Source organism: Stenella coeruleoalba (genome assembly GCF_951394435.1).
Source record: "Stenella coeruleoalba genome assembly, chromosome: 2".
NCBI classification, from domain to species: Eukaryota; Metazoa; Chordata; class Mammalia; order Artiodactyla; family Delphinidae; genus Stenella; species Stenella coeruleoalba.
In genome coordinates, this window is record NC_137147.1 from 158666018 (window position 1) to 158690904 (window position 24887).

The window sequence follows — 24887 nt, forward strand, 5'->3', positions numbered from 1 at the left end:
GCCCTAAAGAAAATGAACCATTTTGCTTCCTTAACATAGAGAATCTGAGATATTAGACAAATTAGCTTAAAATGAAAGCGGAAGGATGGAAAAGTGTCCCCCAAAAGCCCCTGAAAATAAACAAATATTTGAAGAATGTATGCGATCTTCTTTCTGCTGTAGGCTTGGGATCTTAACACATTGTCTCTTAGGCCAGGTGACATTGTGTTTTTCTATCACCCCTCCTGAGGTCACTAAGAATGAAATCTGAAGACACTCCCTTATTTTTTCACCCTTTTCCCCTATACCCATTCAAGCACTTAACTCCTGGGTTGGGAGTCAAATGACCTCATCGCCGCTTCATCACTAATTTCCTGTGTGACCTATGTAAATCAAATGATGTCTCTGAGCCATTCTTTTCTCATGGGTAAAGGAGATTGGACTAGATGTTCTGAAAAGTCCTTTCAAACTCTAAAGAGTGCTTATCAACCTAAAGCCACAAGTTGCTTTCTGTAATATCCCAGCACCATCTCTACCAACTAAGACTAGCCAAGGTGGAAACCCTGGGATCACAAAGAGGAAAACAAAGGAACAGATCTGTAGGGGAAACACCTTCTTTGCCCTCCTGATCAGCAGTAAAGGTATTGCTCGAGTCATAGTTTTGCCTCATTTAGATCACTGTTGTGTTTTTGTATTTACTGCATGGGTTTTTGCCCATCTAAGTGTCCGGGCCGAGGTACCTGAGAGTCACTGAGAAAAGCCTGGGTGATGGAGCTCACTGTTTAAATGGATAAATGAGCGTAGTGGTGAGTAAAGGCTCCACAAAGATATCACCTGGAGCACTTTCTCATCCATTTCTAAAAATTCCAGAAACCCACCGTGGCTTCCTGTACAGTATGAAGAAATTTCAGCCTTCCTTGACAAGAGAAAAAAATAACAGCGCACACACAGGGTGTATTAAAAAAAAAAATCGTGATGTCTGAACTTTCCTAGGACATTTATTTAAAGAGCAGAGATGGTTTAGCTGTGAAAGTGCCAGTTTTGACCGATGGTTTCTTTTTCACTGAAGAAAACAAACATTATGACGAAAGTCACATCCAGCTTCTGAGGCTACTTGCATTGGGTGCCTAGTATCACATACTCCACTCGTGAGTCTTATTTTATATGAAGCAGAATATTCTAGATCTTGCAGCCTGGCTTCCAGCCCTTTTGAGAGGCAAGGAAGCCTGAGTCCAGGGAGGTGAAATGACAGAGGTCTCACCTACAGCTGCAGAGCAGGGCCTGGCCTTTCACTCTTGCACTCCATTAAAGAAGTAGAAAGAGGAGGGGAGATTTATTTAGCATCTATTTTGTGCCAGACGCTCTTCTAGGTGTCTTACATACGTGATAGCATTTAATATGTTCTAGTCTCTGTTTTGTGTAATGTCTCCTTTAAATGGTTTTTAAATATGTTTTAAGCATGTATTCCTTAACATACAAAGCAGGACTCTGATCCGTGGCCATGTGTCATGTAAGCATGTGTCACGTTTTACGTGGCAGAACTGGAGTTGTCTGCAATTATTTACATTCTCTATAACTGAGGCTACTTATTGCCCAATACAAACACATACACACACCAAAAACCAGCACAGGTCAGGGGTATGGTTTATGACCCGGGCTCAGTTTTGCCTCTGCAAGTTAACTAACCTGAGTGAGATTAAATCAGGCACTGTGCAAAAGTAGAAAAAGTCCCCTTGGACGTATAACATAAAATAGACTAAATAAATTAAAATGGGCAACCAAAATCCCGCATCAAAAAGTGGGTTTCATGTAAAAGCAAGTAGACAGCTTTTGTTATATGCACCTGCTACCTTCAGAAATCCCCAACTATGCTAAATAGAGAAGAAATATCAGTGTCAGGACACTGGACAATGCAGCTTCATTGTAGCCTCAAAGCCCCCAACCTATTCGATTTTACTGTATAGGTCTCTTTAGTGCATCTCACTACAGAAATAATTATTCTGGTCAAAGAAATAATAGTTAATAGACCAATAAAGCCTTGATTTGCAGTGCCATCTACTGGAAACAAATTTTGACTTTTGCTTTCAGATTTTTTTATATAGTTTTTTTGTGGAGTGTTGGGAATGCAGCTATCAGGGGTAAAGGAAGAATTCAGTGCTTACTATATTTGATTAGAGATAACAATTTGGCAGCTCTAGTTTTAAGTAAACTGAAATATATTCATATGAAATCATTCCGTTTTTGAATAACATATACAGTACATAACATGTTTCTTTGGAAAATAAAACCTCTTCCATTTTTTAAAATGGGTCATTACAAGTAGCTTTTTAGTAGAGTGCTGTGATTTTTTTCCTTATCCCTGTAAAGATTAATTTTTACACTTATAAATGCTTCTGAAATAAAGTTGGTAAGTTCTTAGAGGTTTTCATTTTAATTTCATACCCTGTCGGGGAGGGACTCAAGGATATTTCAAGGTTTCCCAAGCCAATTTCTTGACAAGGTAAATGTATTAAAAATTAGATACAGAAGAAAAGTAACTCCTGGTAAGTAAAAGTCAACCTCAAATATTTATTGAGTGCTGTCTATATTCATGTTATTTAAGAGGCAAAAAGGTTTGCGTGCTGAAGATTGGGCTGCATTAGACATTACTTAAAGCTAACAGGTACCTTTTTGCCAAACTCACCAGGGGCCTTCAGAAAACTCCCTGGTTCTACTGAATCCACATCTGCCCCATAAGACAGTACGTTAGAATGGAAAGAACTTGGGCAGGGAATTCCCTGGTAGTCCAATGGTTAGGACTCTGCACTTTCACTCTGGGGGCACGGCCAAAAATTTTTAAAAAAAGAACTTGGACTGGAAGCCAGAAGGACTTGTACTTAAATCCCAGCTCTGCCATCTTTGGTTTCCCTTTGTCTCGGTCTGTCTGTCTCTCTGTCTCTGTGTCTCTCTCTCTCCTTCCTCCCTCTCTACCTGTCTCTATGTAAAACTGGATTAAATTTCTCTTTCTTACTTCACTAGTCAATAGTTTCCTCTCCTGAAAATGCAAATAAAATATTCCAGAACAAGAATGGGGCTAGCAACTGATTCATATGAACTTCATATGAAGTTACATTCTGCTTATTGGAAGCAAAGCGTTCACACATACCAATGCTATACTACTTCCGTGAAAAGTTGTCCATCTCTAAAAGTCTAACGAATTTTAACACCCAGTTCGAAAAGCAGACAACAGCAACAATAGCCAACTCCTAGAAAACTGTTTCAGATTCACATGTGATGGATCATAGAATAATACTACAGCCCAAAATAGTGGAGAAAAGGTATAAGGAATGAAGAGACTTGCATTCAAATCCCAGGGGTGTCCCCTAATAGATTCTTTATAAGTCAATGAATTTCTCTGAGCCTCAAATTTACCAACTGTGAAACGGACATAGTAGCTTCTTACCTCATAGGAATGAGAGAATTTAAGGAAATGTATTGTAATAATATACCCAGTGATATAAAGCTTTGACTTGAGTACTAAAAAATAAAAATACAAACACATTTCCTTTAATCCTCCTGCTTTGTTTAATAATAAACTAAGTTTTCCAAGTCTAGCCCAAATCATGAGTCAAAGAAATCATAGAAAAAGGCATGTTGGGAGGCAATGCTGTAGTCCAAGTCACTGTAAGTTATTGTCTGTTTTATTCCAAGCACTGTGCTACACACTATTTGCTTTCATATTTGTACTGGTTTCAAACTGCTCTGGACTCTTAGAAGCAACAGACCTATAAAAATGGAATGTATGGCTGTTCTTTCTTAAGAACCTTTTGTTGGTGTGCCTTCAGCTGCTAAAAAGAACAAAAGAAAGAAAGAAAATCTGTGAAACCAGGAATTCTTTGAGACAGAAATATCTCCATCTTTCTTCTCTTGACTCAAAGTAGCATAAATCACATTGAAAGAGCCAATATTTTCTAGTTTAAAAAAATGCCAGGTTTTTTCTCTTCATTCCATTTGTCAATTAAAAGAATGCTTCTGACAAATTTTTCGTAGTGAAAAAATACGTATCTGAAGATCACAACCTGAATCTGACATTTACCATGGTAATTTGTACACAGAAAAAGCTCAGTGAATGTTTGTGGAATTTGGTCTTGGCTTTGGCCTTGACCTGAATGTAAACTATGGAGTGAGGCACCTCCCTTTCTTCCCCTTCTGTAAAAGGAGTGGGATATTATCATGCATACACTTTTGGAAAGATGGTATGAAAGTCATCAGTTTTGTCGCTTTTTTAGCTTCTTGGAAGAAAAGGATGATAAGGATTCTGTTTTTTGAAAGCAAAGGTTGTTTGCCTAGCTTCTGAGTGACCCATTGCTTGCACTCTTCGGGTTTATTTACTTTATGTTTTGTTGCTCTGGAACAGGAGGAAAGAGACTGCCGGGTAGAAGTCCCAGCAGCAGGCTGCCGATGCTTTTAATAAGAAAGCTATTTTTATAAACTGAATTTTAGTGACAAAACAATGTGGGGATGCTGTGCCCTGCAGTGTGGTGTGTACTCTTAAAAATCTGTGGATAAATGACTCTCAAACTGGGGAACCTTCGAGGTGTAAAGACCTCAAAATCTTTCTCATCGCCAACGCTGCAGTAGCATTTTGCCAGCTTCAAAGAATGATGCAGGTCTGAGCCACTATTAATATTGTTGTTATTCCATCTTGAGCCTCAGTGCTGGGCTCTTGTGAGAGAACTTGCTGGTACACTGGCAACTTCGTCTCAACACAACCCTGATTGTATTGCTTTAAAAAGTGTGATGAATTGGGAGATTGGGATTGACATATATACACTAATCTGTATTAAATGGATAACTAATAAGAACCTGCTGTATTAAAAAATTAATTAAATTAAATTGAAAAAATAAAATAAAATTAAAATGTCCATTTTCCCACAAAAAAATAAATAAAAAGTAAGGTGAGGGGAATTCCCTGGCGGTCCAGTGGTTGGGACTCCGCACTCACATTGCCCAGGGCCCAGGTGCAGTCCCTGGTTGGGGAACTAAGATCTCACAAGCTGTGTGACACAGCCAAAAAGAAACACACAAAAATAAAAAGTAAGGTGTCCACCTTGACGGACACTCTAAAGAGCGAATAGTTCAGAGAAGTGAGCCTTCCTCTTCACAAGAGGTAAATTTCCCATTGTTGTTCATGTTTTTTATGGTGGCTTTCTTTATTGTTCACCTGGCATTCAACGTCATGGCCCCAGGCCAGAAATTTTAATGGTAAAAAGGTCCTATGCAGTCATGGTCGGGAGTAGAAAGGTGAATTTTCCAGTTTATCACAGGAAAAGCGCGCACATTCATTTGTAAATGAATTTATTTAAAAAGGTTTATCCTTAGACCACCAGCTTGAGGATAAAACCGGGGGTAAATAAATGCAACCAGCATTGTGATGCCGAAACCCCTCGACTTTCTTCCCTCTTGCAAAAGTGTGAGTGAAAGGAACTGGAGTTTCTGACAGTTAATTTTCTGTGTCTACTTAGCTGGGCCACAGTGCCTGATGTTGGGTCAAACAGTATTCTGGATGTTTCTGTGAAAGTGTTTTTTGGGATTGGACAAACGTTTGAATCGGTGGATTTTGAGTAAAGCAGGTTATCCTCATGGTATCAATGGGCCTCATCTGATCAGTTGATGGCTTTAGCAGTGCAAAGGCTGGCCTCCCCTAAGCAAGGGGGGATTCTGCAAGGGATAGCCTTAGACTTGACCTGACATATCTCGGCATCGATGATATGGGCCTGTGGAGTTGCCACAACTGGCCGACGCTTGGCCAAGTATTGATTTGGACTCTTCCGGGGCCACTTAGGAGATGAACCCCTGGGTATGGTATATGGCCCATCTGATTCCAGTTTTCTGCTCTGGTACTTATTCATGTTATTTTATCATACCACATTATTTTATGATTAATGACTAAAGATAGGTGGATTTTTTTAATCCATCATTATATTTATAAACTTCCATATTGACGACTATAGTTGAGTCCCCATTTCTGATACTTTCATGTTTTACCTAGTACGTTTCAGTTTTGTTTCGGTAAACAGATAGCAGTCTGGCAGTCACTGTATGCTGCAACGTGCTTCGACCTCACCTTCAGAATGCATTCCATACTCCATCACCTCCTCCCTCCCTAGTCCAAGCCGTCAGGCTCCCCAAGCCTCCAGGTCAGTCAGCTCAGCAGTGACCCCCAAACCAGCCTTCCTGCTTCTCCTCTTGCCCCCAGCCGTCGGGTCCCTACACAGAGGCACAGGAGAGAGCCCTTGAAGAGGAAATCAAGCCACACCATTCACTGCCCAAAACTCTCCAGTGGTTTCCCACCTGACCCGGGTGAGATCTCACATCCTCTCACAGCCTTTGTGCCTCCTACTTCGCCTGCCTCTCTGTCCTGTCCACGCTGCTCCCCTCCCTGGCTTCTCCCAGAGCTGGGTCAGCTGTTCCTTGGACAAGCTGAGCGCAGCCCTTTCTTAGGGCCTTTGCCTTCACCCTTCCTCCGCCTGGACTACGGTTGCTCAAGTACTGGCCCACTTGTTCCTTTATCTCCTCCAGGTTTCTACTTGCTTCTATATTTAAAAACACACCTCCCTCAGAGCCTCTATATCTTGCTTTATTTTCCTTCCCAGGACTTACCATCATCCATATCATATTATTTTTAAGAAACAAGTTACGTTTTATTTGGGGCAAAATGAGGACTGTAGCCCAGGAGATAGCATTTCAGATAGCTCTGAGGAACTGCTCCGGAGAGGTGGAGGGGAGGTCAGTATTGTTTATGACTTTAGTGAATAGGGGCACGTGCGTCAAGCACACATGTTGGCAGAGACTCGCTGCTATTCAGAAGGAGCAGATGTCACTGTTAACGATTAGTGCTTTTCTAGATGAGAGGAAATACAAGAATTGGGGCTCATAAAATCTTCTCCTGAAAATATCTAACTATCGGAAGGCCTGCTCTGCCGGTTTTCCCGGAGCACAGAGGGCCTCGTTCCTGATCTCTGCCCTGAACTGTCAGGCTGTGTTGAAGGTCAGCGGCTACAGTGGCCAGTGACCTCATCCTCGTAGAGGCAGATGGCAAGTGCCAATTTTTAGTTGGCACCACGAAAGTAGGGACTTTCTCTTAACTATAGCTGTATCCTCCACCCCTAGAACAGAGCCTGGCACATAGTAGGTGCTTTATAAATAGCTGTTGAATAAAAGGTGAAAGGAAGACCACAACGTCTACCTGAATAAGGCTGAAGAAACGTGGCTTACATAAATTCTAGATTTCACAGAATCTGCACATGTGGATCAACCAGGGACATGTTCAAGTACAGCGCATTTTCTGAACCCCTGAGGGAGAGCAGAGGGTAGGCTTACAGTTGAGGAAGCCTTCTGCAGTGAGCACACAAGAAACCAAGCGACCCCACGCACTTGCCCACTTTACCTTATGAAAAAAACACCTCTGTTTGATCCTTGCCATGGTTCCAAGAAAGGATTTGAAGCCAGAGCTGCAGATGATCTTCCTTTTCTCTGTGAAGCTCCCACACTTCCAAAAGAAAATGTTTAAAGTGTTTTCTGCTCATAAACTTTTTTTTTCTTTCAGGTTTGAAGGTAGATTGCAGGCATTATCCCAGACTTATCGCATCAGTTACTTTAATAGTTTGAATACAATGCTCCATAATCCTCCAGCACTTGAAGAGAGTGGATCCTTTCAAAATAACCCAGGAGGGCTCAAGTATTCAGGAGGCTGGCAAAAATTAGAGCTGCTGGGCTTCCCTGGTGGCGCAGTGCTTGGGAGTCCGTCTGCCGATGCGGGGGACGCGGGTTTGCACCCCGGTCCGGGAGGATCCCACATGCTGCAGAGCGGCTGGGCCCGTGAGCCATGGCCGCTGAGCCTGCGCGTCCGGAGCCTGTGCTCCGCAGCGGGATAGGCCACAGCAGTGGGAGGCCCGCGTACCGAAAAAAAAAAAAAAAAAAAAAAAATTAGAGCTGCTATTGGTGTTAGTTCAAGGCTGCCCAGCTACCTTTTGCACCATTGAGGAGGGCAAATCCTAGGTGAAAGACATGCGCAGTACCATCCAGTCTTTAATAACTCTACATGAGCCTAATTAGGGTGCTTGGTTTAATGCAAATGACTCTAAACCACAATTTAGGCTTAACTTCCTTTTTCTGCTCAGCCTTTCACCAGCTTTATGAGTTTGATGAGGGATGTAACCTTCCAGTGTAAGTTTCCTCATATTAAGGGGGGCGAAGGGGGGAACTAAAGTTTGAATGAGGCCTTCTAAATGTAATATTTTCCATTCCGCCCCCCCCCCATTTCTCTCCTCTTCTTATCATCTAGGCTGAACCATCTAAAGAGCTCTTCTGATCCCCTTCAAATTCCAGCCCCACCCTCCTTAAGGAAAGCATTAACACGATATTCACCTTAACTACTTAGGAGTCCATTAGCAGAAGGAGAGCTAATGCTACTTCAAAGATGAAGCAGTGAATTTCCTTTTGGAAAACAGAGAAAGACAAATGAAATTCAACCAGGGACTCGCTCACAACTTAAAGCCAAGACCCACTCTCATCCTTTCCACCGTTTCCCTACCTGGGTACTGAAGGTGATGCTAGTGGCAAACACCTGCGCCTCCCAGCCATGGGGAAGCAAGAGTGACTCCATCCCTTTTCTCCCGCCTATAAACCACAATATGCCTCTCTCCCGTGGACGGAGAATTGAAAGGAAAGAGCTCATTTCTTTATTCATGTTATGTTTCTTTTCAATCTCAACTTCACATGCAGACCTTTTGCCCCGCAGTTGAATTTCTAGAAGTATATTCTAGGAAAACAAGACAATCACACAAATATGTATGTACAGAGATGTTCCTCACAGGACCATACGGGGTCAATTAAACCAGCCAAGGCTGGTGTGTATAATAATACAGACATGAAAAATGAGTGTTGTACATTTATTTATTGGCATGGAAAGCATTTTAAAAATATCATCTATACCACAATCCTGTCTTCGTAAAAACAATACACGTATGTATGCCTAAAGAAGGAATCGGGTACCAAAGTGTTGTGTTCATGGTAGCATTTGGAGTACTTTCATTTTCTACTTTGTATCTTTCTATATATATCATGTAATGTCTATTACAATGTGCATCTATTAATTTGGAAAAATGTTTTTCATGGATAATACTTGTACAAGGTACAAAATTTAAAGGACTCAAGAGTAAAACAATTAGAATTAAGACTCCCTGCCTCTTACAATCCCTTCCAGAGGCAATTAGTGTTTCCTCTATCTTCTTTAGTCTTCTGAGATAGTCTACACTTTTCCATATCAGAAAAACAATAATACTGGTTCCATTTTGAAAAAATAATTTCAGGAAAACTAAAATTAACTCTTTGAACTTGAAATCAGGGACCCAAAGTAGTAATATAACGACTTGGATTTTCTTCTTTGTTTTGCAGTAGAGCAGTGGACAGGAAATATTGAATATATTTCCCAACTCTGGGGTGTGGAACAGGCCTTCTTTGTTATGTTGCATTTATTTAAGTATGTGTCTTTCTCCCTCATAAGACTATGCATATACATTTTTCTGAGGACAGAGTTGGTGTCATGCAATTTTTGTGTCCTCCACAGCGCCTATGTACAATAAAATAAATTAAAATAATATTTATACTATATCAAGATTTCATGTTATAAGGTTTTATTAATACTAGAGATTATCATGACTGTTAAATAATAATTTGTATACAGCAATCAAGAAATATATCACTCCTTAAAAGCTAAATAGATGCATATGGTCTGAAACAAGATCTGACAGTTTGATCTGGAGTGGCCGTGTTGACAAACACTTCCATGGTACTCGCTCTGTGCCAAGTGTAGTTCTAAGCACTTGACAGGTATTAACTCAGTATTAACAATCCTGGCAAAAAGTTACACTATTTTACAAGGATAAGGAATACAAGGCATGGAAGGAATTAAATAACTCACCCAAGATGGTCACATGGGCTCTGGGGAGGTGTTGCTTATGTTAGTAGCCCAATACTTTTCACCTAAGCCTCTTAAAGTATTTTATAGCAGACAAATAGAAATAAAACCGTGCTTCAATACAGCACTTAACGTTGTTGTTTGTTGTAATGCCTAAAATAGATATCTTCATATTTATTGACATTGACAGGGCTGTCAATGGAGCGGACAGCCCTGAATCTCTGCCTCTTGCTTTACAGCATCTAGACCACACTCCCTCACCTGTAAGAGTAAGAGTTGCCTCATTTACAGGTGACAGACCACAGTCCAAGAAACTGGAAGGAAATATGACGAATGCTTGCCATTTAATGAGATGTTCGTTGAGTATTCAAAAAACATTGCAAGGAGTCAAAGAGAAAGTTACTGGATAGCGAGGTCATTGTATCAATGCCAGGGTCTGTGGTCTCACATTTAGGTGAGTTGAATTTAGACTTTTCCAAGCTTGTGGTTTTTATTAAAACTTAACCACATCCAGCATTCGATGTAGACGGCAGAGAGACACGGTAAATAATTCACAGAAAAACCTAAGCTGGACTTTTTTTTCTTCCAGGATGCTGAGAGCAGTCGGGGTACCGAGTGTCCTAAATTCAACAGACAATTCAAGCAACGTGATGACAGACACAGGAATCCTTGGGTCGTCTAACGAAATATCTCATAAAGAGGAAAGGAAAGGTGTGAATTACCATCATTACCAAAACATGGTCCCTGGACCAGCATCACTGGCATTGCTTCATAGCTGAGTAGATAGATGCTCAGGGTCCCACCCCGGAAACCTCCTGAATTCAAATCTGCAGTTTATCAACACCCCCAGATGGTTCAAATGCGCCATTACAGTTTGAGACACACTGATCTAGTTTAATTCCATTATTTTTCAGATGAAAAAACTGAGTGCTACCAAGGAGCCAAACTCAAAGGCTCATGTTCCATAGAGACAAGATTAAAATGCAAATGGGAAAATATAAAGGGACTAATACAAAATAGCTTTACTCATGGAGTTCTAAACTACCACTGTGCATATCAATATTTTTTGTGGTTATAAGTGGGAATTCGAGGTGATGTTGAAATAGGAAGTAACTTCAGCTTTTCTGTAACCAGTTGAACCCCATAATCAATATACTCCTAGCCACCCTTATCTCTACAAATGGGATAAAATGTCTTGGGCAAAATGTATTTCCTTAGTGAGGGCAATTTTCCTAGCATCAGTTTTTTTCCCCAGTCTTCAGGTACAACTGCCAAAAAAAAAATTTTTTTACGCTGTTTTCTCCATGATATGATAATTACTGCCATATTTTAAATGTAACCCTCTTCTAAAAATATAAATGTGAAATACAATATCTTAGCTGTACACTAGGATTATCAATCATTTCCATTGCTCAACTGATTTTCCAAACAGTATCAAATCAACTAGGTATTTATTAGAATTTTTTTCTCTTTTCCTTTTGGAGGACAGAAGCATTTATATTTTCATCCATGGGAGAGATAAAGCAATTATAGGTTATTTAAACATGGTTGGTCCCAATTCTAACTTCTTGGGAGGGGTTCATGATTAATTAGTATTTAGAAGCAGATTGAAAATTGAAATAGCTCCCTGAATGCTTAGAGATAAGTAATTAGGTACAGCAGTTTGCCTGAAAAACGCGACACTTGTTAGTGTTTAACAAAGTTGAACAGAATAATAGTTGTTGACCTGTTTCTTAGTCAATTCAGCCTGTTAATACCAAAAATACCACAGATTGGGTGGCTTAAACATTGATTTCTGGACAGTTCTGGAGGCTGGAATTCCAAGATGAGGGTCTGATGAGGGCTCACTGTGTACCTTCTCACCATGTCCTTACACCACCCAGCACGAGAGCAAGCTAATCTCATTCATGAAACTCTACCCTCATGACCTCGTCACTTCCCAAAGGCCCCATCTACTCTGGGGAGTAGAATTTCAACCTGTGAATTTTGGGGGTGACACAAACATTCAGTTCATAACAACATCCAGCTCTAGTCGCCTGAATTCATACCCGCATTGCGTAAGAGAATTTGGTTGGATTTGTCCATATCACGTAATAGATTGTTAGCCATCTCTTTTCTCAGCACGTTTCCTTCTGCATAAAAGATTCACCTGGGATATTTTCAACTCTTACTGTGTACCCAGCAATGTAGTGGGTGCTTCCACTTACATTATCACACTGACTGTTCAGTCCGTGTTTACCTCTTAAATTGACCATGAGTTTCAAGATTCTAAAAACAATGATCCTCATCTGGGATTTATTCCAAAGAAATTTTGTTTTCCTCACCCAAGTGACTTATTATTTGAGAATTCCTGATGGTCTATGGCTAAAGACCGATCAGCACTACTGGAAAAAAATGGAAGACCAGAGACACTTCCAGGAACCCATGGTCCCTTCAGACCACCATATCCCTGGTGGTTCACTATGCATGTATTTTTGCAGAGGATGGTGGATGCCGTGTAGGAAATTACCGTCAGAGCTGGAATTATCATTCCGGAGCCAACCTCTCAAGGTCGTCTTCAGAAAGAATATTTTGGCTTCAGTTATTTGTCCTTGAGAAAATGAAACATGATATTTCCCGAGACTTTGCAAAAGTTGGATGCTTTCTGCACCAAATGGGCTGTGTATTGACCAAAAAAATAAGCCATTTTTTTGAGGGAGAGTTATCAAGCACAAAGTGAAGTTCCATTTAAACTGAAGTTATGTAGACAAACATACATGGCATGTTCCTTTCTTATCCCCCGAAACCCAAGGCAGGGAGACTAGGAAGCACAAAGTCTATAAGGAAGGGTATATAAGGGGTCTATAAGGAAGGATGGAAAGGGTTTTCTGAGTCAAAAATGAAGCATGAATTATGTGTCAAGAGGCACGAGGAAAACATGAGTCCTTGAAAGGTTTGGGGGGATTCCTAGAAGGCTTACATTTGTTATAATGTGACTGATCTATCTCATTTTACTCAGTCTTATGGACGATATTTGATTTAAAGTTTTTACAACATGAATCTTAGTAGTCTTGTCGATGACACGGTGCTTAATTCCCTGAAGGCTTCACCTTTTGAATACACCTTTCATCACTGTATTATAGTCTGCCCGGTGATAGACATCTTTCTGAAGATAATTATATGCCTCTGGTACTTTTTTTATTCTTCAGTAACTTCCACAGTGTTTGAAATCTACAGTCTTTGCTCTTTTATCTAATATGGCATGGTATTTTTCCTCATGAAGAGTTCTTTCATAAAAAGACCTTAAAGTTCTTTACAGATATTAATTAGTTCTCTCACCAGGAATTTACCTATCCTGCCTCCTTGGGAAACTGAGGCAGAAAGCAAAGTGACATATTGAAATCACGTAAAGACTTAGCACCAGAGCTTGAATGATTAGCCAGGGGATAAATTCTCACTGTTATCTTCAGAAAGATATTGTATTCCGAACTTGACATAAATAATGGTGATCAAAAAGATCAAATCAGGAAGTAGAAGAGACCTGCAAAATTTCACTTCACTGACATGCACACCTGCAGAGAAACTTATTCTTAATGAAGACTTAGCCGCTAAGGCTTACAGTGAAACTCACATTACCAAGATTTTATTACTGTGCACACACACACACCCAGCAGGATTTTTAGTACCCTACTATGAAGTGTTATTTGAAATCATTAAAACTAAACTGCACCTGTCAAAATAAATCAACCAATACATTTAGCGATTCGGAATCCCTGACTCTTTATCTTTTCTATACATTCATTAATTCTTAATATTCTTTCCCATCATTAGAGTTTCATTTCCAAGTACGCCTGTCCTATAAAAATAGTGTGTTAAAATGAAATTGGGTATTTAATGCCCAATTCCGTCTGTGGATTCATCTGGGTTGAGCTTTGTCACACAGTATGTGCTTACCGTGCTGCTATAGGGTTTTCCTCCTATAAAATGTTTTACAGATTTACGCTGTAAAAGTCAATCCAGCTGACAGATCTTGGCTGTTGCCTTCATGTATGTCTGTGTGATTTAACATGTTTCTGATTAACAATGGAGCTTCCTGATGCTGTCAAAATAAGTAAAGTACGAAATGCCTTTCTAGAAATGACTATTTTTAAAAGAGAGATTAAATAAACAAGCCATTCCTGCTGGTAAAATAATTGATTATGTTGCTGACTATTTAATATGTTTAGCCAGAACTCCGTGGGGACAGTTTATTACATCAGCATAAACAAAGGGAGACCTGAAGCGGGGACACAGTACTCCATGAGGGAAGCAAATGAAAGGAGGCCACAGATATTTGTGTTTGAAAAGGACGGAACAAATGCTTTCCTTGCTGAGGTCACCAACATGTGTATGAAAACACACATACAGACTCCAGTGCCGGCAGTTCACCAGCGCCATACTGAAAAAGGGACCTAAGTGTTTTAGAAATAACCCTAACAACCTCTAACGATGTATGCAATCAAGAAAATGGTTTGCTTGATAAAGTTTAGAATCCTGACTTTAGCAGGTAGGAACCTGGCTGGTTTCAGTCTTCATTTGGCTTCATTCACAGTCCAGTTTTGTTTCTACTTTCTAGCTACCCTCGGGAAAAATCTATGAACCTATTTTCCACGGACTCCTTGAGTAGGGGTGTCAGGAAGAGAAACTGATCCGGTCTCCAAGCCTCCCTCGATGAGTTAGGCATCACATATATTATTAGAAAACATGGAGCTAGCCACTAAATGGTGTCGTGATTACATCTGCAGGATCTGGGATGACGCTATAATTTTTTGAGTGTGTCCTTTCATTTTGGGATTAGGAAAAGTTTGTTTCTCCTGCTATGGTGGATTTTGAGAGAAAGAAGGAAGTGTTAAGAATCTACTGTGTCCTCTTTTTCTATTTGTGAAAGCTGGGAGTTTTACAAGCATTCTTTTCTTGAATTTTCCCCCAAACCATGTGAGGTGGTTATGACCTGCTTAGTTACAGTGAAAGAAACCAAGACAGAGTGAGGTTTAGAATTCACTAGAGGCCACACAGCTAGTAAAAGGCAGTGTCCTTGATGACAAAGCCCAGGGTGTTTCTTGAGCAGGGAAGGGGCCTCTGTGCCCAATACTGCCTTTCCAGGTCCCCGGGGGAGAAGGTAGGAGAGGAGGGTGAATGACCCCGAGCCCAACAATGGCCAGGGCCAATCAGCCCGCTGAACATTCCTCCTGCCATCAAAGCATCCCCTCAACACTCTGTTCAGATTATGATCTAATATTTACTGACAGCACCAACACCATCCTGATTTCTCCCATTTTCAGGGATTAAAGCTGGCTGAATAAAAGTGTCAAGAGACTTGTCTCAATTGAACGGCCTACGTTGATTAACTTGAAAATGGAAGTATGGGTTTAAAGGTTGGGGGAATAATAATAGTGGGTGGAGAGATGGGTATTATTTGTTTCTCTTTTTCAGATATTCCACGTGTAGCTTTTTAATTTAAGGATAAACGAAAGTGAGACCTCTTTTCCCTATTCCTTATTGCTAGTGTATTTTGGTTCATTACATATTTGCCGATATAGGTGTTTATGTCCTTAAACTATAACTCATCGTAGCTCCCGCCATGGGTGTGATCACATCCATATGACTATCTTTCTCAGCACCCGCCATGGCCCCAAACATACATGAAGAGTTGATTAGGTGGAGACCGTGGGCCAGAATTATCGTAGAAGATTCAACTAGTGTATCTTGTTATCTGTGCTCCATGGGGCATAGTTTTAAAAGCGTGCATTTTGGCATAAGAGAGGCTTGGATTTATGGGTCAACTAAGTAGTTACTTTGTCAAACACATGACTTCAAGCTTCAGATTCTGGCTTCAAAACCAGCTCTGTTGTCTTGCGCTTCATTTTTTTTTAACTCTGAGCTTTGGTTTCCTTATCTATAAAATAAGGAGAGTATTTCCCACCTTACTGAGTTGAGAAGGTGTCATCCAGGTCATGATTTCCAGGCTGAGAGAGAGGCAGCAGTGGCACCTGCAGGGCAGCTCCTGGTTAGGACAGGTAGAGCAGGCAGGCTGGAGTGTGAGACATGAGGAGGGAGGAAGGTAAAATCAGAAGTAGGATTTAGAATGTGGGAAGGCTGGGGTGAAAAATGTGAGAAGAGCCAACTGTAGCTGGGAAGACAACAGCACAGGTCAAATCCACATGGGTGAGGCATGCTCCGAAAGATGGGCCTAAGTAGAGAAACAAGTATAGAACAGGTAAGACATTGCTAGGACCGGTGCAGTAGCTTAAAGGAAGGTAGCAGATGAGGCAGTGGGAGAATTAAATGAGATAATGTGAAGGGTTCTGGCCTGGAGCTTTATAGCAGACTCCTAGTTCTTCCTTCCATTTCTTCCTTCCCCTTTTCCTTCTCTTTCCACTTCCTATGAAAGGGAGAGGCTCAACTGCTCAAAAAACTGCTAAAAACCCACCTGACCTCCTGCAGCACTTTCAAATGATGAGTCATTACTTCAGTGATATTTCTAAAGAGTGGAGCTGTCAATCCAAGCACTGCCAGATGTGCCTTCTACTCAAATTGATGATGTTCATTTGTGCACACTTTGAATTTTTTTAAGTGATCTGATCTATAGTGATTTATTCAGATAGAAATCAAAGTTCAGTTAACTTTTTTGATTCAGAAAGCCTAGCTTTTAAGGAGATGAATATTTGAATGATTTTAAATCCCTACTACATTTTCCAAAGCTCAACTTATATCATGAAAAAACAGAATTAACTTGTATGATCGAAGTTAACCCAGACGGTATTTTTTTGGCCTTATTTTGAACTTATATGCAGTCATTGATATTAACATCATGCTAAAGACCTTCTGCCATTAATCCATCCCCTCCTTCCTCTAGCGCTATAAACTACCCAAGACTGAAGAGTGTTTCTCTTAGAAGATCGCACCAAGTTTCTTTAATTTAATCATCAATAAGCATTTCGCATTTAGATGAGCCTCTTCTGTTGCTCCAGGCAACGGGATACCCAGGGGACAGCCTAACCTATCACAGGGGCTCAGGAATGCCACTAAGTGGCCATAAGAAAAGCCTGAGATGGTAAAGGTAGGAAATGGCCAGATGTTTATGGCATGGACTCCAATTCCTTCCAAACCCAAACACATACCTCCAAGGCATTGGAGATGGGCAGACCAAGTTCCAAGGCCGCTCTAAAACATACTAACAACTTACTTCATTTAGCTAGTTTTCCCGTTTTGTAGCATGGGGATAACAATGACAACTATACAGAATTTCGTAAGGAGTAATTAAGACAGCACATAAAAGCGCCCGTCACATAATAGTCACCTAAAAAGTAGTGAGTGCAGACGTAATAGCTATTATTTATGAAGCATTTAATACACTCCAGGCACGGCAACAAGTATTTTATGGGCATTATCCTTTTTGTTCCTCTCAACAACCCTAAGAACTAAGCATTATTATTCTCATTTTATTGACAAGGATTATGACATAACCATTGACGATCATGCAAAAACAGCTATTATTTGCATGCGGGGCTGGATTTCAATCTCCCACTAAATTTTTAGTGGTTGCTGTCAGCTTGTTTCTAGAGAAATTCTGCTTAATGATGAGAGTGACAAGGCAGGTGTTTTGTGTGCATTTTTTGAAGAAGAGATTGTTCAAGCTCATCGAAAGGGTCCTGTGACGATTGCAGACAGAGGGAGACATCTTAGCGAATAGAAGAGGGAAAACTTCCTATAAAAATATGAAGTTTATGGGGCTTCCCTGGTGGCGCAGTGGTTGAGAGTCCGTCTGCCGATGCAGGGGACACGGGTTCGTGCCCCGGTCCGGGAAGATCCCACATGCCGCAGAGCGGCTGGGTCTGTGAGCCACGGCCGCTGAGCCTGTGCGTCCAGAGCCTGTGCTCCGCAACGGGAGAGGCCACAACAGTGAGAGGCCCGCGTACCGCAAAAAAAAAAAAAAAAAAAGTGAAGTTTAATGAGATGAAAGTGGAATAAATGTGAGGAAAGGCAGCCCGAGCTAAGGAATTAGAGAGAGTGTTTCCCTTGTCTGGGTGTTGGAGGGTGTTGAGTATCATTGTTAATTGCATTCCTGTAATGTCCTGGCTACCGGGGCCTCATGTCCACTTTAAGCCCATATTGAGCTCGAGCAATTGAAAGATAATAAGAGGAAAATGAGTAATGAATCCTTTTTACTATTTGCTGTAAATGGGCTCCATTGAAACAGTCTGTGTTTAGACTGGTAATAAAAATGAGTGATGAAGGCAGACGTTTAGCTTGGGAATTGGTTCAAGCAAGCAACATATTTTCTGTTTCAAAAAAAAGAAGAGGGCTTCCCTTGTGGTGCAGTGGTTGAGAGTCCGCCTGCCGATGCAGGGGACACGGGTTCGTGCCCCGGTCCGGGAAGATCCCACATGCCGCGGAGCGGCTGCGCCCGTGAGCCATGGCCGCTGAGCCTGCGTGTCCGAAGCCTGTGCTCCGCAACGGGAGAGGCCACAACAGCGAGAGGCCCGCGTACAGAAAAAAAAAAAAAAAAATTAGGTTATGGAGAAATTCCTTGCTTGGAAACTTTCTGCAACGACTGTGCAGTTTTTATAAGTCTTGGCGAGGTGTACGTGTGTTTTTTTTCTTTCTGTGTCTTGAAACATTGGCAAGGACTATAGCAGTAGCTGAAGAAGTTTATTTGTTAATTTGTCAGTATGCAGACCTTTGTTTCTCCACTGGGCAAACACAGGAGCATTAGGAATGATGACATTCATAAAACACGTGCCACAACTTAGGGACCAAGGACCCTGCTACACGGAGATCTGTTATTCAAATACTCCAACTAGAGCCTTACCTAGACGCTGAAATCATTAATCCAAAAAAAAGTATCATTTCTTCATCTCGTTTACACTCTCCCTAAAAGAACATAGATCTGATTTATTATTTTCTTACCCATCACAGTGTAAGAGTCTGAAAAATGGAATTGCTCATTTTTGGAGAACTAATGTCCCTAATGCCCTGAACACAGTCCTTACAGCGGCAGCCCAGCAAGGTGGGGACTTTTATCCTCCTCTTAGGGATCAGAAAATTAAGGCTCAGAGAATATGCCCACTAATAAGTAACGGAGCCTGGAATTCAGTGCTAAGTTGGACGAACTCTGGAGGCCCACATTCTTTCCACTGCACTGCTGCCCAAGGTTGGATAACGCGTGGCAGTCACTTAACTAGAAAGGACAATGATAATAGAGATCACACCTCTAGGCGTGCGTTGTGTATCAACAGCGTGTGTGCACGTGCACACACACACACACAGAGCCCTTGGCCTTTTCTTGGCTCTCTCTTCTTTTTATTAAATTAAATTTTATTTTTTTATTAATTTTTAATGGGGTAGAGTTGCTTTACAATGTTGTGTTAGTTTCCGCTGTACTGCAAAGCGAATCAGCTATACATATACATATATCCCCTCTTTTTTGGATTTCCTTCCCATTTAGGTCACCACAGAGCACTGAGTAGAGTTCCCTGTACTATGCAGTAGGGTCTCATTAGTTACTTATTTTATATATAGTATCAACAGTGTATATATGTCAATCGCAATCTCCCATTTCATCCCACCCCCCCGCCCCCCTTGGTATCCTTATGTTTGTTCTCTTGGCCCTCTCTTCTGAAGCAAGTTCCCTGGCTTGCTTTTGCCATGGAAAGCATCCCCAGCAATTATTGAAGAAAATGTGATTAGGAAGATGGCGAAGAATGAGTAAGATGGGACAAAGATGAAATTAGAACAGAGACTGGAAACGGGAAAGTGTAGGGCCCCACTCTCCTGGCCCCCTGGCCATGAAATGATCCATCAGTTGTTCACCAGTGTAATTTACAAAGCTTTCAGGCCACTGAGTCAAGCCGCACCTCCCCACTGGTCTTTGTCACAGGGAAATGGAGGTGATGGCATGGAAGAAAAATGATTCTTTTGCCAGTCCCATGTTAAGATCATGTACAACATCTCCTCAGATCACTTGGCCTTCTGGGAACACTTAGCAACTGCTAGGAGACACAGGATTGCTATAGGGTATTCTGTTCAAGGTTTGCATTATTTCTGAGACCAAAGAAGCAGGTAGTACTTAGTTAAAATGAATAGTTAAAAAATGGATTCCCACTTCCAAGCAAAAATCAAAACAAGATCAAAAAACCCTCACTGGCCAATGTTTTGTAATAATCGTAAATGGAAAGTAAGTTTTAAAAATTGTATTTAAAAAAAGTACCTACCCAACAGGAAAAAAAAATCCTCACTGTTTCAGACGTTTGAGCACTTGGGTGTGTTAGAACCCAAGGGATCCGAAGTCACTCAGTTATTTCCTCCAGGCTGAGTGTGGGTTTCTTGCACTCTGAAAAGGGCACTCGGTCCAGGAATCCCTGTAACGTGTGAAAAATGAATATGCCGTAAACTGGACAGGAAATGTAACCACATGTGGCGACAATCAAATAGCCCACTTTACCAGTAAGCCTGCAAGGAGCTGATCCAGAAAGATTATAGTGGGAGTCAGAAGCATCGGTGTAAAACCCAAACACTTGACCTGGTCCCCACCTGACTCCCTGCCGGTCAAAAGGAGAGCCCAGGGACACCTCATTCCACCTCATAAGCGCAGTCAGTGCCACACTGGGGACTGCCCCACATTCCTGCTGGTTGGAATCAGCACCTTGCTCCAGTACTACCCATCCAATGTTGCTCACGGGCCTCCAGGCCCAGGGGCTGACCGTAGCTCCATCGATCAGATTCTCTCAAAGAAACCTAGCTTTGGTTTTGCACGTGTGTGTTCTGCTTCCCTGTTGGACGTCCTTCCCAATGGAGCTTCCCTTGAACTACTCAACTGGTATGCAGACCAGGGCTGCGCCTGGGCTTAGGAGGTGACCAAGGAGACGCTGTGGGGAGTGAGAAGGGAAGAGCTCAGGGTACCAAGTGATGCGGAGGCTGAGGCTCACAACTTGTTGTGGGAAATGCAACAAGTCAAAGCGGTGAGTGTCAGGCTGGAGAGGAGTTGCTGCTTTGACACACAAGCAGGGGAAGTACTCAGGGCCCACCTGTGCTCTTCTTTTATTTTAATTTTTATCTTTTGGCTACACCACATGGCATGTGGGATCTTAGTTCCCCCACCAGGGATTGAACCCACGCCCCCTGCATTGGAAGCACAGAGCCTTAACCACTGGACCGCCAGGGAAGTCCCCCAACTCTGGCTGTAGACAGCCATATCTGCTGGGGCACCATCCACACACTAGGCGTGTCCCAAGGTTTCAAAGTTCATCATTCATTACCCCTGCATAACCCGAGGGAGAATTTAGTATTAAAATACCCTCTTCAACAAACAATCAAATGATCCCTAAGTGAGATGTTCAAAGGCCGAGTACCAGTGGGTCGGGCAAACCATTTGCAAGCGTAACAGTCCATAGAACCAGTCCTCAGCTGGCTTGCAGCCTCCAGCTACTTCTACTCCACGGTGGTAAAAAAGGACACGTAGAGAACCAGAGTCCACAATTTGGAGACCTCTCCATCGCAGAAAAAGGATATATTTTTAACATTTTATAAATGATTATGCACCTTGTAACCCAAGATATAAAATTGTTCTCATTCCCATCCTTACTTTAAATTCTTATACTCATAATTTGCATTGCATCTCTCTTCTTATCTTCCTTTGAGTTCTTACTTTTGTTGTATTTTGTTGTCTTTCCTTGTTCTATGCCTCGATAAAACCTGTCATAACACTGGGCTGGGTTACGGAGATACTCACGTTTCCACAATCGCCAGTGTTTCCTTGCAACTCAGTGTCACTTTTTAAGTAGCCAGGAGCCAGGATTTAGACTCTAGATTGTAAAGGTCTGGTCTCCAAAATTTTGTACTGCATCATACCCCTACCTGTAAAAAAATTATATAAAAAATAACCGGGCCTAAACTCTTTACTAAATGTGTAATTATTAATTTATAGAATGTCATCATGCACTAATACAGTACTATTACTAATATAATTCTAATAATATATTACTATCTACTAATGTATTAGATACAGTATAAAACACCAAAAAGGGGGGAGAAGAATTTAAAGGATGAGAGGAAAATAAACTTACTTAGAAGTTCTCAATGCACTATTCAACTGTCTCCATTACCCCCTTTTTGGGGACCATTGATCTAGCGAAGAGGAAAGATAACTTGATAAAAACCCTTGTGATGAAAGAAGCGGCTTTTTTTTCCAACTGTGTTTATTGCAAATAAATAAAGAACCAAGAAAACAGAACTGCTCCCTAAGGAGCCAGCTGCATTTCTATCCTAAAATAGCCCTGCAAGGTGGCTACAAGTTCATTTTTCTTGGGCAGAGGAAACAGGCTGGGTTTACACCGGTTTTGTCCTCAGAGGCTTCTCTGGGATGAAGCTGGACTGTGGTTGCTCTGCCCCCGCCGTTTCTAAGGAGATCCTGCCGGTGCTTGGATATAGACCCCATCCCTCCCTTTTCCCGCATTTGTCTCTGCCTAATTGAACTCCCTTTGGCACAGTCCTGTTTCACCTACTGATGAATAGTCTTTCGCTTTCTAGTTTTAGAGCTAAACGAAGCCCTGGAAGGAACCACTGTTTATCTTAACTATGTCCCCTGTGCAGAGACTAGTGTGCCCGGCAATCGATGTGGTTTCTCAGCAAATTAGCAGAGTTCAGCAGTTATTAGCTGGAACATCAGAAAGCCAGATACTGAATGGCTTTTCCCCAGAGTCACTGGGGAACCTCATTTGAAGGTGTAAGAAAAAGAACTTAAGCTTTACTCTAGCTTCTTGCTGAAGTTCGGAAGCTCTAAATAATGGCCGGAGTGAACTCATCAGGTAAATACTCCTTCACCTAGATGACTGAAACAAATTTAGCGCAAAATAGGTATATACATCTATATATCCATCGGTAACATAGGGAACCAGAAACGTGTTGAATGCATGTCTCTGAGCTTATATATACCCCCAGAAAATGAAGTAGCCAAAGTTTAGAGAGCCAAGATTTCCATCGACAATGAAAACCCAGCCTCAGATTTATAGGAGCAAAGTCTACAAACTGGGTTTGGCCTCTCTGCGGAAGTAAATTAGCATTTGGATTGTTGTACAAAAATAAATTTTTTTTTTTAAGTATAAATGAAGAATGTGCTCCTTACATTTATTTTGGGCTGTCCTTTAAAAAAAAAAAAATTGTAAAGGGATAAGAAACCTTAGCCATCAGCCAACATTTCACAAATGAAGCCCAGAGAGGAAGAGTCACTCACTTTGGGTTACACGCCAGTTAGTAGCAAAGCGAAGACAACAGAACACAGAATCCTGACTCTGAGACCAGTGGCCCTTGATTTCCAAAATACTGTCACAGTTCATGCAAGACAAGAGATCCTTGTTTCTCCTGGAATGACAGCTCAGTCCCCCCCAAAAGGAGAAGTTCGTTTATTTTTATTTCAAAATCTTTATGACGGACGAGGAACTCTGAATTCAGGTCAGCAAAGTTGGTCATTACCTGCGAGTAATGACCTGTGCCCGTGAGCCATGGCCGCTGAGCCTGCGAGTCCGGGGCCTGTGCTCTGCAACGGGAGAGGCCACAGCAGTGAGAGGCCCGCATACCACAAAAAAAAAAAAACATCGTTTCACGTGTTCATTCATTTGCACATTGCTTCTCCTGTGTGCAAGACTCTGCAATGGACTCTGAGAACATTTGAGAATATGATGTGGTCTACGACACGATATCCATGTAAGTCAGTAATAAGCATTGTTAAATGCCCTATTTCATAGCATAGTGATAACTTCCTTCCTTTATTTTATAAAAATAACTATGGTCCTTGATTTTTTTTTTTTTGCGGTACGAGGGCCTCTCACTGTTGTGGCCTCTCCCGTTGCGGAGCACAGGCTCCGGATGCGCAGGCTCAGCGGCCATAGCTCACGGGCCCAGCCGCTCCGCGGCATGTGGGATCTTCCCGGACCGGGACACGAACCCGTGTCCCCTGCATCGGCAGGCGGACTCCCAACCCCCGCACCACCAGGGAAGCCCCGGTCCTTGATTTTTAAGAATTCAAATACTAATATGGTTTAAAATGAAAAATCAGCCCTTCAGACTCTTAGTCCCGCTCCTTAACAATTCCTTGTGTACCTTCTGCATGTTGTCCTGTAGATACACATCCATAGATCTTCTTATTTATATATACAAATGGGAACATACAAATCATATTATTCTATAACTTGATTTTTACCCTTGGCAATATACCTTGGCGATCTTTCTGTATCAGCATACACAGCTCTACTAATTTCCTTCTAGCTACAAAATATTCCACTGAGATGATAAGCTGTAAATTTTGAGCCAGGACCCTACTGTGAATATTAAGGTTATTTTCAGTTTTCCCTCTTGAAAACAATACAGCAATGGTTCCACTTTTGCATATATCCTTATGTGCATGTTCAGTGTCTTTGTAGAATAAATTCTTAGAACTGAAATTGCTGGGTCAAAGGATGTATTAATTTTCTAACTTTGTTAGATATCACCAAAAAACACTTGAACATAACACAAAGCGAACACATCTAAGGATGCTATACTAATTTATACCCGGTCCATAGTGTGTATGAGAGCTGGTTTCCCAGACCCTTGCTAGCACCTAACTCTGTCAAGGTGAGGGGCAAAAATAGTGTCTCAGTCCAATTTGCAGTTCTTAATTTTCAGTGAGTCTGAGCATATTTTTGTGAGGATACTCTATTTATGATGATTTTTATGTTAGCTACCTACCTTTTCCATTTTTAAAAAATATATATTTATTTATTTAAAAGTCTCTTAATATTTTTTGAAGTCATCTTTGTCTTATGTGTAGCAAGTATTTCTTTCTGAGTTTGTCATCTCAGTCTCTGGTATATTTTACTGCACTGAAGTTGAAGAGATATATAGAAATATATGTATATATAGATATATATGTATCTCATATACATGAGAGAGA

General features: G+C 41.3%; 1 protein-coding gene across 2 annotated transcripts in view; it reads right to left on the reverse strand.

Annotated features, from left to right (window-relative positions):
- SFMBT2 (Scm like with four mbt domains 2) overlaps positions 1 to 20186 on the reverse strand; it is a 223632-nt gene extending 203446 nt beyond the window's left edge. Inside the window, exon 1 of one of the 2 annotated variants that reach the window (XM_079912540.1) lies at positions 20173 to 20186. The gene's annotated coding sequence lies outside the window, so the exon portion shown is untranslated. Of the gene's footprint in view, positions 1 to 7408; positions 8258 to 20172 lie in introns of those variants that run through there. The other variant, XM_079912541.1, reaches the window with a different exon arrangement.
- Between the last annotated feature and the right edge of the window lie 4701 nt (positions 20187 to 24887).